This window comes from Vulpes lagopus, chromosome 10, assembly GCF_018345385.1.
Source record: "Vulpes lagopus strain Blue_001 chromosome 10, ASM1834538v1, whole genome shotgun sequence".
Classification (NCBI taxonomy): Eukaryota; Metazoa; Chordata; class Mammalia; order Carnivora; family Canidae; genus Vulpes; species Vulpes lagopus.
The window spans coordinates 10,460,928-10,475,738 of NC_054833.1; the positions used below are offsets into that span (position 1 = coordinate 10,460,928).

Sequence of the window (14,811 nt, forward strand, 5' to 3'; positions counted from 1 at the left end):
ATTAGATTAAATAGATCTCCTTCTTGATGATGTGCACTGCTGATAGGAGTGTAGATTGGCAGAGCCATTTTACAAACAGCTCAGCAGTGTTGTGGAAGACTGCGTGTTCACGTACCTTGTGATCCAGCTAGTCCATTCGTAGGCAGTACCCCAGAGAAACTTGGCTTCTGTGTATTGTTTCTTTTTTTTTTTTTTTATGATAGTCACACACAGAGAGAGAGAGAGAGAGGCAGAGACATAGGCAGAGGGAGAAGCAGGCTCCATGCACCGGGAGCCCGACGTGGAATTCGATCCCGGGTCTCCAGGATCGCGCCCTGGGCCAAAGGCAGGCGCGCTAAGCTGCTGCGCCACCCAGGGATCCCCTGTGTATTGTTTCTAATGGAAACTTGCATTGTTTCTAATAGGAAAAAAAAATAAAAATAACACTAGAAACTAAAAGCTTCTTAAATCTATCAGAAGCAGAATATTGAAAAATTCAAATAAGGGAATATTATACAGGAGTAAAAATGAATAAAGTACAGGTATTTGCAACACCATAGTTAAATATTAGAACTAGCCTTGTATGAAAAAAAATAGCCACAGAAGACTATATGCAATATGGTAGAATGGTTTATAGAATGCAAAATTAAATTGTATATTTTATGGAATGATATATACAAAATTCAAGGTTGTGGTCACCTCTGGAGAAGTGGCAGGGGACGAGCTTGGGGAAATAGTGGCAACACTAGTAATATCTTAAGTAAAATGGTAGATTCATGAGCATTTTGTTGTTGCTCATAGATTATATGCTTCATAGATATATTTTTTAAGATTTTATTTATTTATTCATGAGACAGAGAGAGAGAGGCAGAGACACAGGCAGAGGGAGAAGCAGGCTCCATGCAGGGAGCCCGACGTGGGACTCGATCCCGTGTCTCCAGGATCACGCCCTGAGCTGAAGGCGGCACTAAACCGCTGGGCCACCCAGGCTGCCCAGCTTCATAGATTATATACACATTTGCATGCATTCTTTTGTAGGTTTCAAATTGTGCATAATACAAATATATATCTTTTGGTTGAAATTTTTTTCCCATTTTTATGAGATATAATTGACATATAGCACTTATATAAGTTTAGAAGTTATAGCATAATGGTTTGACTTATGTAATCATGAGATGATCACCATAAGTTCAGTTAACATCCATCATCTCCTAATGATATAATTTTAAAAATTAAAGAAAGAAAAAGATATATATATTTTTTTTTTTACCTGTGAAGAGACCTCAGAGTTTTACTCTCTTAACCACCTTCATATATATTATAGAGCAATGTTAACTATAGTCCCCATGTGATCTGTTACATTTTAAAAGTACAAGTATTTTCAAGGTGATAATGTACAATAAGGTAACCCAGAATTTTCTCTTATAACTTCCACATTCTACCCATTTCAAAGTAGTGTTTTCACTTAACATTTTTTAAATGCCATTGTTTTAATGCTTTTAATCTGTATTTCCGTGTGTGTGTGTGTGTGTGTGTATTCACACACATACATATATATATAGCAAGATATTAAGTCTCTTTTGGAGATGGCAGTCTGGGTCATGGTTTTTGTGCTGGACTTTGTAAAGGCAATCATCCATATGCTTGCAGTTTTTGTAATATGAGGTTAAACTTAGCCAGAGCCTATTATTCAGTGTGAAGTAATGAAGGACCACCAGAGGCTTATTCTCATGGCTCCCATAAGATTTTTAAAAATGGGCAATTGGAATTGATTAGGTTAACTTGTACTTTATCCTAATTTGTAAACTTTTTCCTAAATAAATGATTAAATAAGTAAAAAAAAAAAAAAAAAAAAAAAGGTCTTGATATCACACAGGAGTGGTTGGAAGGTGTGGCCTGGGGACACCTGGGTGGCTCAGTGGTTGAGCAGCTGCCTTCAGCTCAGGTCATAATCCTGGAGTCCCGGGATCGAGTCCCACATCGGGCTCCCTGCATGGAGCATGCTTCTCCCTCTGCCTGTGTCTCTGCCTCTCTCTCTGTGTCTCTCAGGAATAAATAAATAAAATCTTAAAAAAAAAAAAAAAAAGAAGGTGCGGTCTGGCAGTGAAATCCCTGGGGTCATTTGGGTGGCCGAGGGGTATAGGATGATGCTGTCTTCTATCTCATTCCCTATGTGGAATGAGATGGAAGACACAGATGGAAGGGAAGATTCTCCCCTTCCAGCGAATGCCTAGAAAAATCTCAGGGCAAGGAGGAAAGGGGACCCAGCAAGTAAGGCTTGGTGACCTCTTGGAAAATCCATATTTATTGCCCCCCACAGTGACGAATGGTTCCAAATGTGGACAGTCAGCTTGGATAGGTTATTACGAGAAACTTGCTCTTTTGCTGCCCACTGTTCTTTCCCGAGCAAAATATGGCCTTTCGAGTGAGGTAGGATTTGGCATGTGTGTGATGATGTCATCTGTTACACAGCCAGGCAAAGTGTCACCAGCTCAAAGGTTCAGTCTTGCGGAATTAACAGCGGATATATGAGAAACTGGTCCATGTGGGAGGAAGGATTACAATAAAAGTGGAAGATGTACGCGGGCGCTGGTGGTGTGCTTGGGGACCAGAGCTGTCCGCTGCGGGGATGCATCATCCCTGAAGTGCCTGCCGGCCCGAGGGGAGGACAGCCGTCTCCAGAGAATCAGCAGCTTATTCTTAAGCAGCTGAACTAGAAAAAGGTGTGACAATCTGGTTTGCGGAGGTGGAGCTTGACTCTCGATTTCCATTAAATGAGTGTGTGCAATCAATACCCCACTGAACGTGGGTCATGAGAACCCCCGGAGGCCCCTGTGCAGTGTGGTATTTTTCAGACTAATTCTCAGACAGGAAAATGTGCAGCATGGCTGTTTTCTAAAATAGTCTCAACATCATTTATGTAATGTCAATGCATCTGGAAGTGAAAATGCTAAGAGTTTCATTTCACTAAAAAGTGGAAAAAAAATTTTTTTTTTTTTTACTTTAACCTTTAACTTTAGATCACAATTAGTGGCATTTTTGCCACAGGGTTGAGAGTATCAAAGTGGGTGTATTCATTGATGCATCGAGCCGGTATCTACTGAGAATATTTTATGTGCCAGGAACTGTGTAGGCTGTTAGGGAAAATGCAGAGAGATGGTCAGTGACTCTCGGGGGCTCCCAGTCGAGAGAGGGGAGCATTACATTGCAGGACAGATAGGGTCTGTGTGGGAACATGTCACAGGGGAAGTGATATCTGAGCTCAATCTTAAAGCAAGAGTAACATCTGAATGAGTGAGAAGGACATCCCCAACTGGTGGTGCACCAGCATAAGGAAGGAGGCATTTTGCCTCATAAGTTCCTAAGATTTCACAGGATTTTATGACACGAACACAAGCATCATAAGAATGAAATTAATAGTAAATTCAGATAACACTGATCTGAGTAAATTGAGACCTTTTTTTTTTTTTTTTTTTGCTCAATTTGTTCTACCTTTCTGTCTCAATTATGTTCCAGAGAACAACCTGTTTGCACCATATTAAAGTGCTCAGTGCTTGTGGCCGATGAATAGAATTATAACTCTAAAACTAGTTTAATACTCTAGCAGTAAAACAGAAGTTAAGAATTAAGCATTTTTATATTTTCCCTCTGTAACTCTGGTACGTTTCAGAAGATGGGTGAACCTCAATTAGAAATATGACTTGCTTTTTTAATTAAAGATTTTATGTGTTTATTTATTCATGAGAGACAGAGTGAGAAAGAGGCAGACACATAGGCAGAGAGAGAAGCAGGCTCCCTGCAGGGAACCTGATAATGGGACTCGATCCCAGGACCCTGGGATCACGACCTGAGCCAAAGGCAGACGCTCAATCCCTGAGCCACCCAAGGGCCCCCTGACTTGTTTTCATGTGTTACAGAGCTAAAGGTAAACTGAGAATAGAAATCATAAAATGCAATGATGCTAGTATGTTATATTTCAGCACTTTACAGTGTACAAAATACTTTAGTATTAATTATGCACATTTGGCCAGTATGCAAGAGAAAGAGCAGTAAAGGGCCAACTTATAAGTTTGCTTTGTAAAGGATAAATTATTACCAGTTCATTCTGCTCAAGCGTGTACTGGTAGCAATTGTAGTAAACAGTTCATTCTCACGATATTTTTTTTTTTTTCAAAAAACTGTTGCAAAGTTACCTTGCCTGTTTTTCCGTCTTGCATAGTCTATTTCCTTAAATTTCAGCAATTCAAAATCAGAATGGCATCTAATAGATGACACATGAAATGTGTGTGCTGTTAATTCAAGCATCTTATGGCATATTCATTAAGGCAAATATGTGATACATATTTATCAAGTCACATTACTCTGTCCAGTGGTTAAAAGGGATGAATATGCATTTCTATCTTGTTGTTTTAGTGAAAGAAATAATTTATTGTAAGCATTCCTAATTATCTCAGCTAAATGTTTACAGCATTGGAATGATAATATTTGTTGTTTCAATCATTTAGATTTTATAGATAATTTTTATAAAGAAATGCTTCTTTTCTGTTGATGCTTTCGTACTTCTACACATATATGACAGATTACTGAAATAATTTGTCCTTTAGCTATAGTAAGACTCTTCTTCATTCCTAGTTTGCTAGATGTAAACTTCAGCCATTTTTATGGCTTAACAGAGAGGGTAATGCTAATTAATGTTTTAATAGGAAAAAACGTTGGCCAATAAAACTATTAAATTTGGAGCATGGATTATAAATTCAACTCGGTTGCCCTAATGACAATGTTGATAGTGATAATGAATATGCAGTTAATATTTATGCAGTGCTTCTAAAATGCTGAGCTCTGTGCTAAACATTTTACTTATATTATTTAATTTCCTCAAGTGCACAGTTAAAGGAGGTGTTCTTATGCCCACTTTACAGATGGATTTATAACCATTATATATAATTAAATAATAATAATTAAAATATACTATGTTAATAACACTTAAATATTCAACTGAAACTTTGAACATATGAAATTTATGTGTATAATAGATATGTGTGTCTATAAATGCAAGTACACATGTGTATATGCGTGTGTATATACATGTATATATATGTTCTTTTGTTCATTGAACAAATATTGAATTGTAGACTATGTGTTATAGGCTGCTGTGCTAAACTCTGGAGATAGTACAGTCCTTTGCCTTTAAGGGACTCACATTTAAGACAAAATGTAAGATAAAAGTACAAGAAAACATGATAATTGCTTTAATAGGGAAAGTACTGGATGTTGTAGAAAAATGGGGAAAGAGGGCACCAGCTTCCTAGGAAGTATTAGAGAGGTCTTTACAGAAATGAGTCCTATCTCTGAGACTTGAGGAAGGAGTTTGAAAAGATGATGTGTAGAGGAGACAGAGTAGACTAGCGGGTGGACATAAGCAAGGGCAGGCGAGGCAGGGTTGGTCAGATCAGGAAGCCACAGGAAGGAGCGCCTGGGTGGCTCAGGGGTTGAGCATCTGCCTTCGGCTCAGGGAGTGATCCCGGGGTCCTGAGATCGAGTCCCACAACAAGCTCCCTGCAAGGAGCCTGCTTCTTCTCCCTCTGCCGGTATTTCTGCCTCTCTCTGTCTCTCATGAATAAATAAATAAAATCTTAAAAAAAAAAAAAAAAAAAAGGAAGCCACAGGGATTCAGAGATGCTGAGCATCCAGGGCAGCTAGAGCAGTGACACAGCTCCCTGGGGGCAGATCTCAAGGAGCCTCACCTGCTGTCCAAGGGAATACAGACCTTATATTTTGTGTGTTGAAAAGCTATCAACAAATTAATTCAGCAAATGCTAATTAAATTATGATAAGGGATGGTCTTCCTTCCTTCTCTCCTTCCTTTTCTCATTTATTCATTCAGCAGATTTCCACAGAGTGTCTATCATGTGCCAAGCATATGTTGAATATTGAGGCTAAAAGGGTGGACAGGAACATACACAGTTTTGCTTTCCTGGAGCTTACTAATTAGTAGGAGAAATAAGCATTAATCAGTGAATCTAGCAAAAAAAAAAAAGGTAAAATTATAAAGGTGTCTAGTATAAAAAGGGAAAGTGCTTCCATCAAAGCATGGAGTAGGAGGTAGTGACCTGGCCATGGAGGTCAGGATGGGCTCCCCCCGGAGAGCAGGATGGGCTCCCCCGGAGAGAAGAGGACTCTGATATGAAATCTGAAGGAGAAAAGAATACAATGTCATTTGAAGAAGGTGGGTGATTTGGGGAGAAGTCTTAATGACGAGGAGATCACATGCAAAGGTCCTGAGGCCTAGGAGAGCAAAGTGTTTTTTAGGAATTAAAAGTGAACTGGAAAAGCTAGAGTGCAGGCTGGAAAAAAGAGCACAATGACTGGACCATACTGGACCCTGGAGGCCACATTAAGAACCTAGCTTGATGGAAAACCATTGCATTACCATAAGTAGGAGCTGAGGATGGGCAGGATGAGAATGGACTGTAGGGCGACAGGAGTAGGAGCAGGGAGACCATTTGGGAGGTCCTTGTAGTAGTCTGGATGAGTTGTGCTAGTTGGAGGCCTAGAGCAGGGGGTGGTGTAGGGGAGAGGTAGAGGGTGGTGTGCTGTTGGTAGAACTCATGACCGGTTGGGTGGGTGTGGGGCATCATTAGGGAGAGGAAGATGTCAGGGTGATGTTGGCACCCATTGCTGAGCTAGGAAAATAGGAGAGAGCAGGATCCACTGCTTGGATTTCCAGAAAACACCAGATTGGGGGGAGTGGATATTATAAGGAATTGAGGTTTGAGGTTGGCCTTGAGGAATGAATAGGCATTTTCTAGTTGGCAAGTAGAAAAAGGCATGCTAATCAAAGGAAGTGGCATGCATTACAACACAGAGATATAACCAGAATAGTGCAAATAAATGCACACACACACACACACACACACACACACATATACACATGTCCAAAAGGGAAATTAGTGTGTGACCCATAAATAACTTTACTGGTTCCTTGATATGCTTACACCTATTCTGTGTTGCAGTGATTCTAAAACCTGTATTATATAGAATTTGTAAATAGGTAGATATGTTTAAGTATTTTTTTAAAACCATAGACATATTACAATATAGAGAAATTCCTTTCTTGACTTCCACGTCTTAAATTAGGGATTCACATATGGCTTCAGATTTTGTTAATCTGTTTTCTTTCCAATAAAATGTAACCATTTAGAGAGGACTTGGATTTTAGGTTTTTCCTTTGTGGTTTGGCATCTGGATTTGGGATTAGTTGGCATTTTTAATTGACTGAAATAACTATGAATTTACTCTTGATTGAAATAGGAACATGTTGAGTTCAATTTAGCTTGGGAATTGTGTTTTTTAATATTTTTTATTTATTTATTCATGAGAGAGGCAGAGGCATAGGCAGAGGGAGAAGCAGGCTCCCTGTGGGAAGCCTGATGTGGGACTTCATCCCAGGATCCCGGGATCACGACCTGAGGCAAAGGCAGACACTCAACCACTGAGCCACCCAGGCATCCCAAGCTTGAGAATTAAAATCAAAGGATAGCCACATCCAAAAAGAGTTAGTAATGCTAAGACCTACATAACATATAAATTCTGGGGAAAAATAAGATGATGTCAATTTGATATTTAATGAATACAGGCGTTTTGATAGCAAGGTCAATTTTGGAGAGATGGTACAGTACTAAAATTATCATCATGGCCTCTGTGAGCAATATTGGCTTAAATCCTGGCTTTAACATCTGCTAGCTATCCGAACTCTCTGATTTCTTGTCAATAGCAGAGATAATAATGATTGCTAGCTACCTTGCAGAGTGCAGTACAGTGGGGGTAACGTGCATAAAGCTAAGAACGTAGTAAGTGTTTGGTAAATGTTAGTGATAACTTTGAATTTTATCCCCAATACCGGGCTGTACCTGAGTCATCAACAGAGAGGCATGTATAGTTGCAAAACTGGAAGCCAGGCTGTTATGGTAAAAACAGGTGCTGAATTTGTTTAACTCTGTGGCTGGAAGGAGTCTTCAGAGACCATCATATTCACTAATATTTCAGACATTTTCTGGGGGAGAACTTTTTTTTTAAATTTCTCTGAAGTTTTGGCATCATTAGGAAGGATGGGAAAGAACGACATCATCTTGATGATGATGACATCATCTTGATGGTAACATCCCTGAGGTTAGGATGGGATGAGGTATGAACTCTGGCCAGAACCCCACTCACTGTGGAGATGAGGGCCTGCTATGGGTCTGCTTGCTGAGGTTTTGACATCTGCCATAAGAATTGTGTGTGTGTGTGTGTGTGTGTGTGTGTGTGTGTGCATGCTCGTGCCTATGAGAAAGAGATTATGCAAGTATGTTTCTCTTTTCCGTGACTTCAGCTAATGTGAATGAAGGGCACAGAAAGCTGCCTAACTCAGTGGGAAATTGTTTTTATAATTACAGGTCTAGGCATTTTACATTGAGTTTCTCTACTGCCACCCCTTCTACTCAAGCAAAATCTGTGTGGAGAGATCCGCTGGGAAGGAACTGACTGCTTATGTTTCTCCATTGTGATGAAAGCACATGGTACAGGTAAATATCTCCAAAATCTTTAACCAAAAATAACTCTCACTTAGTGTAACATTCCCAAGGTAGTGATGGGGATGTATCTGTATCTATTCTCACACACACACGCAGACCCACAACATAAATACACATCTATAGGTTCGTAGTCTCCAGCTATTTATTCTTTCCGTGTATTGTAAAAATAGAACCCTTGCATTTTTTTGTGGGAAAGAAAATAGCTTCTAATTATTTTGAGATCACTGAGTAGGATGGATGATAAGGCACTGATAAGAAAGATAATTCCAATGATGGTATTCAGAAATTCAGCTAGAGAGACTACCATCACATGGTAGTAGGAAACAATACACTATATACTATTACCTCACTTTTTTGTTCCTCTTAAAAATGTAATAATGAACTTCTTTTCATACCAGCAGGTATATATCTACAGCATGATTATTAATGATTATATGTAGTAGAGCATTGAATGCGTATCCTAAAATATGTTAATTGATCCCCTCTTGTAGAGCATTGAATGCGTATCCTAAAATATGTTAATTGATCCCCCCATTTAAGGTTTTTCTAATTTTTTGGCTTTTATGCTACCATGAGTATTTTCTTATAGCTTAAGATTAGTTGCCATTACTAGTGATTTCCTTGGGATACTTATCCCTTACCTGTAAATTGAAGAGTTTAAAAGTTTTCAAGGATTAAGACTTTCTGATACTTCCTCTTGCCAAATTACTTTCCAATAAAGTCATACCAGTTTATATTTCCAGAGGCACAGTATATGAAAGTACCTGTCTCCATACAGTTTTGCCAGTGCTGAGGAATTTTGAAAACAGAGTTCTGCCAATTGATTATAAGAAATGGTATCCTATGTGTTATTTTTTTGCAGGGAGCGATTTACTTGTAAATTTATAAATCATACTATTTTAAAGAGCTTTCTTCTGATAGACAGTAGCATGCTTAAAACTTACTAGTTTTTGACATTTGAAAAATAATACTTAAATCAGTAAGGGAAGGGGTCCTAGGGAGTTTTAGGTTTTCCCCCCTTTTTTCAGCCAGGTATTTTTAGACAATCATGATATCACTGGATAGCAATACTTTGCAATGGAAAACACAGTTTTTCATTTCTTAATAAGAATAAAAGTATTTAATAGATGGCTCACATTAAACATGGATCTGAAATTATACTGAAATTAAAGCATATCTGTGTGTGTATATCTATGCATATATGTGCCCATCTGACATTGGGAGCATGATTCGATATAATTATGGTAGCTCCATATGATTCAGAGGCTGTAGATCACCGTAGACAAGACTGCAGACTCCGGACTGCTTGGATTCAAATTCCAGCTTCGCTGTTTTCTTGGGGTGTGACGTTGGGCAAGTTACTTTACATCTTGAGTGTCTAAGATTATAAAATTTAGATAATAATGGTACCTATCTCATAGGGTGTTGTTGCAACAAAATATATATGAAATGTTGAAAATTATTTTTTCTTTTCCCAATTTCTTTTCATGCTCCTCTGGTATCTCCCCAAAATGTAATATATTTCTGAATGGCGTTAGTTTGAATTAATGAAGTCATTGCAGTCCTGCAAGTCAGAGAGACCCGCTCACCACAGAGCCGTGACATCTGTCACTATGTGAGCGCAGGTTGCCTTGCTCCTGTGCTCCAGTGGGCACCTCAGGTCAGGCAAGCTTGCTGGCCTCTTTGAGCTGCACATGGAGAGTCTCTGTCTGGCTCTGTGCATGAGCTACCAGCCTCATCTCTTCCCCCATTATAAATAAGCCTCCTTCCCCTAATTAAATGAATGAGAAGGTAGAGTGAGAGACCCCCACCCCCCAGCTCTTAGGAAACATATGCTTCATCCCACATAAACACAGAAGGGAAACCTGTAGGATTGTGAGGTTCCCAATCCTTTAGCTACATCAGACAGTTGAAAAATAGAAGGCAAAAGAGGCAAAGGATTATTTGGCATCCAAGGAGACAAACACAAGGCAACTTGACAGGCTTCGGCTAATGCCTTTCACTGGCTACTCTGCAACCCTTGTGTCTGTTGCCACGCATTTGTTTGGCCCACATTTACAGTCTAATTTGAACAGCTCTATATTTTTCAATAAAAGGAAAAACATCTGAATTCCTAATTAAGACAGTTTAGCTTAAGAATTCCTCTGTAGTGGCTCATAAATTATTCCCCTATACATGATTGGAAGAGCGAGTAAGAAAATGAAACTCATATTTATACACATGCATGTGTTATTTTGATAAAATTAGTAAGTTCATAAAGGGAGAGAGGAAGGCAAATGTGTTGGCAAATAGAGGTCAGGAAAAGAGTTCATAATGTCCTGCCAGACTCCAGTGAGGCACCTCACGAGTGTAGGTAGGAAGGCTGGACGTCATGGTAGTGAGAACGGTAATAACAGTACCATATGGAACATTTGGTATTTGGATAGCACTTGGACTCCTCCTAAACTACAGAATCAATAGGAACTCAAACAGAGAGGAAGAAACAGTTCTCTTGCTGCAAATCACTGGCTGGTGTGCAGAAATGCAGACGTGTTGATTATCCAGGGCTTACCAGAATGAGTGTCTCTAGGGAGGCAGAAGAGTGGGGGAATATTTAACCATATGTAACTTTGCTGTGGCCTCACACCTGTGGTCCAGCACGTTTTGATTGTCTCCATAAGCAAACCAGTTTTGCAATCATGTAGGAAACCTGTCTGTAAGACTAGGCCAAAACCACTGTTGAAAAGTCAATTCATAGAGTCCCGCGGGGCCTGTGGGGTGATTGGGACTCTGCTGGTTCAAAGGGAAAGCATGGCTTTTGAATCGTAAGAAGCTGAGACCATGCCTTTAAATTCTAACTCCATTCAGCCCTGTATTACCCATTTATTCATTCAGCAAATACCTCTTTTGGGGGCTACTATGTACTAGTACGGTTCTGGCATTAGAGATTTGGAATGGAACAAGACCTGCCCTAATGGAGTTCACATTTCAAAGGGAGATACAGTTGAGAGCATCATGACTTAGTTTGGAGGAACATGAAGCTGGACTCTGGGGCCTTCTTTGTTGTTGTTTTAAGATTTTATTTATTCATGAGAGACACAGAGAGAGAGGCAGAGACATAGGCAGAGGGAGAAGCAGGCTCCCTGCAGGGAACCCTAGGCTGGACTCGATCCCAGGAACACGGGATCATACCTGGAGCCAAAGGCAGATGCTAACCATGGAGCCACCCAGGCGCCCCATTCTGGGCCATTTTAAAAGGAGGCAGAGAATGCATCTGAAATGAGATACCAATGGAGAAAGACCCATTGATCTGAAAGGCAGAAAGAACCAGAGAACAGTTGGCGATTGGCGGTGAGGTTGTGCTTACTGATAGCAGGATGGGATTGGGAATGGAGTAGAAAGTGAAGAGAGAGGACAAGTGTGGAACTCTGCTTGGAGGCACATGGTCAAGGCCAGTAACATTCTGGCGGCTATTCTTCTCCACATAGGTGATCTAAATAGCACCTGCTATTGGCAAGCTATATTTTAAGCAATTGTGAAATGAATATGTTGTAGTCTGGGACAATATTAACGTGCTAGATAGAAGAGTGGGTGGCGCACGGTAGATGGTGGTACTTTCTTTGTTCAGCTGCCACCCAAAGAAGAATGGGGGTGATTGTTTCACCAGGACCTCTTTAGCTTATCCTAATTTTTATTAACTGCATCCCTTTTCTTACTTTATCCACTGTCGTTCATGTTACTGGGGGAGATTAAGTATATAATTATGTCTACCTTTTGTGCACAAGCATAATTAACTTCACTTGGTTAACTTTAAATGGGTATAAGTTCCAGATCAAAGTAGTCTCTCTGGTTGTCACAACTTGGCCTCTCCAGTTTTTGGTGCCATTCCACACTCTGCTTGTTTGTGGGATTATGGTTCTTCTTACCTTCTTCCCATTTATTCATGAAATAATAAAATACACTCAAAGATTTCTTTTGTCTTCTTTGGCTTTCAGCATGGGTTTGGTAAAGCTGCATTCCTGGCTTTGGATTGGTGGGGTCCTTTTTCTTTATTTTGTATTTCTCTGGTCAACTGCTTCCTTCTGGGGCTCATACCTCTACCACATACTTTACCTAAATGCTTTTTCTGTCTTTGACATGTCCAGTTTAAGTTGCTTATCCCACTGCCCAACCCAACCCAGCCAGCCATCCAACAAGTGCATATACTGGGCATTGCAACACACATTTCTGTGCTAAAGAAAACCCTATTGTTATTCATTAGGTATTTAAAATAGAGATCTCCTCAAAACTTACCTTTCAGTATAGATATGTTCTTCTGTTTTCCACTCTAGTTCCTGAAAAAAAAAAAAAGCCTCCATAATTCATAGCCAGTTTGGGGGAAGGTATTTATTTTGAAACACTTAATGATGTGTTTCATGGCAAAATGAAAAACATAGAGACAAAGACTCAAGAGTACATGGTGTTTTAGATGTAGGCATAGCTTTTCAGAACCATTTTGGAGTATATTAGAGTTTCTAAAATAATTTACCAGACTTCCATGTAAAACAGTTTATTCTTTGAAAGCCGTACAAATCATGTGATTTAGTGTGTCGGTGTGCAGACATTCACATAGTTCTTTTACCTCGTAAAATAAAGTAGATTCTTGTGTCCCCTGATGGAGGAAAACACATGAGAAAATAGTTGACAGTAAAGCCTGACATTTTGTTTTTGAACCCCTAAGGTGCAATGCTGAATTGCTTCTGTGTCCTCTGCTACACTGATGCTCTTTTTGATGTTGGCAGACTGTACTGGTCCTAGTGTAAGCAATGAGGAGAAGGAGAGATAGGAGAGGTTTGCTATCCTGCTATCCTTTCCAAATTAATGCTTTTTTCCCCCTCTTAGAGTTTATCAGATGAGATGAAGCATTTAGCTATGTTTTCTAAATTGTAGAATGTTAGAAATCACAGCTTCTGACGGAGTATTTGGCGGTGGAAGGGAAATGACATGAAGGTCATTTAGACTCTGTGCCTCCCTAACTCAAGACCCCCTCCAATTTAGGTTTTCATTAAATGTTTTAGTAAAATTTGGGAAGGTAGTTTCTAGGGCCTGGTAGTTATATTTGGTCCTTGCACTTTTCTTTTCGGAAAGATCCTGTCTTCTCTATCTCTCTTTTGTTCTTTCAAGTGAGCACAGCAGGTCACTGCGAGGATTATATGCATTTAAACCCTTACACATTCCCTGGCCCGACACTGTTTACTGCTACTATTTCTACTCTGCTTCTCCCTCTATTTACACTCTGGTTTCTTGCTCGTAGAGATCAACTTTAAATCCTGAGTATCTAACACAGATGAACGTTAACCAAACAGAACGAGAAATTTAATGCTGTATCACATGCTTTAGAAGCTGGGGCTGTCTTTGGTCCCACGGGCAGAGACGTGATCCTCTGAGCGTGTCTATGGCTGAACCTTAGTTCAGGAGGAAAGCCCTCGGCCTGGGGATCAGGGGGGCTTGGAACAAAGTACCCGCTTACTCTGTGCCTCCAAGTTTTATGTATGAAACATGAATGGGTTATTATTCTCTGAGGCTTCCGCCCTTCTCAAAATGATCATCATCTTACATTCTAGATGTTGTAAGGCTTTGTAGTCCCTGTAGAAAGGAACCCGGGAAAAGCCCTAGTTGGCTTTTATGTCCTCTCTTGGTGCATTTGAGTGTATGTGTCAAGTGTTTCCTGCTACGTTCCCCCCTTCATGCTCAGGTGGAGCTGATGACCGGCTCCTCCAGTAATGATGATAAGACAGGATAAAACAAAAACACTCGTTTCCTGCGTAAAGGCTTCCCCCCACCCCTCTCCAGATGCTTAACCCCTTAAGCTAGTGTTCAGATGGCGCAGAGGGAATATCACTTCACTTGCCACTGAAATACAGCCGTCTCTGGAGTGAAATTTGGCAGCTGAGTAATAGTCAAGCTGCAGTACTTATATGACAGTTTGGGGAAAGGAGCGAGACAGAAATAGCAGATTCCAAAATAATCCAATTAAAACAGCAGGAAAGCGGAGTTGGGCGGCAGGAAGGGAGGGGTGGTATGCCCGGAGTCTGATCATCCCTGCGGTTGAGAGTGTGGACTGCCGTTCCAGAAGCTCTAGGCTGACCACAGTGAAGCATCCCCTACACACGTGCCGAAGAGGGGTCTCGCCCAATGTCCCATTAAGCTGTCATCTGGGGATAGTCTCTCTCTCTCTCTCTCTTTTTCCTAGTGGTCTAATTATCAGGCTGTGTTGGCACATAAATAGATCTGTCTGTTT

General features: G+C 40.2%; 1 protein-coding gene across 5 annotated transcripts in view; it reads left to right on the forward strand.

The window, feature by feature from the left end:
- ATXN1 (ataxin 1) overlaps nt 1-14,811 on the forward strand; it is a 406,270-nt gene that overhangs the window by 150,999 nt on the left and 240,460 nt on the right. For all 5 annotated transcript variants that reach the window (XR_005990381.1, XM_041772102.1, XM_041772098.1 and 2 more), the window contains one exon: nt 8,415-8,543. The gene's annotated coding sequence lies outside the window, so the exon portion shown is untranslated. The remainder of the gene's footprint in view (nt 1-8,414; nt 8,544-14,811) is intronic.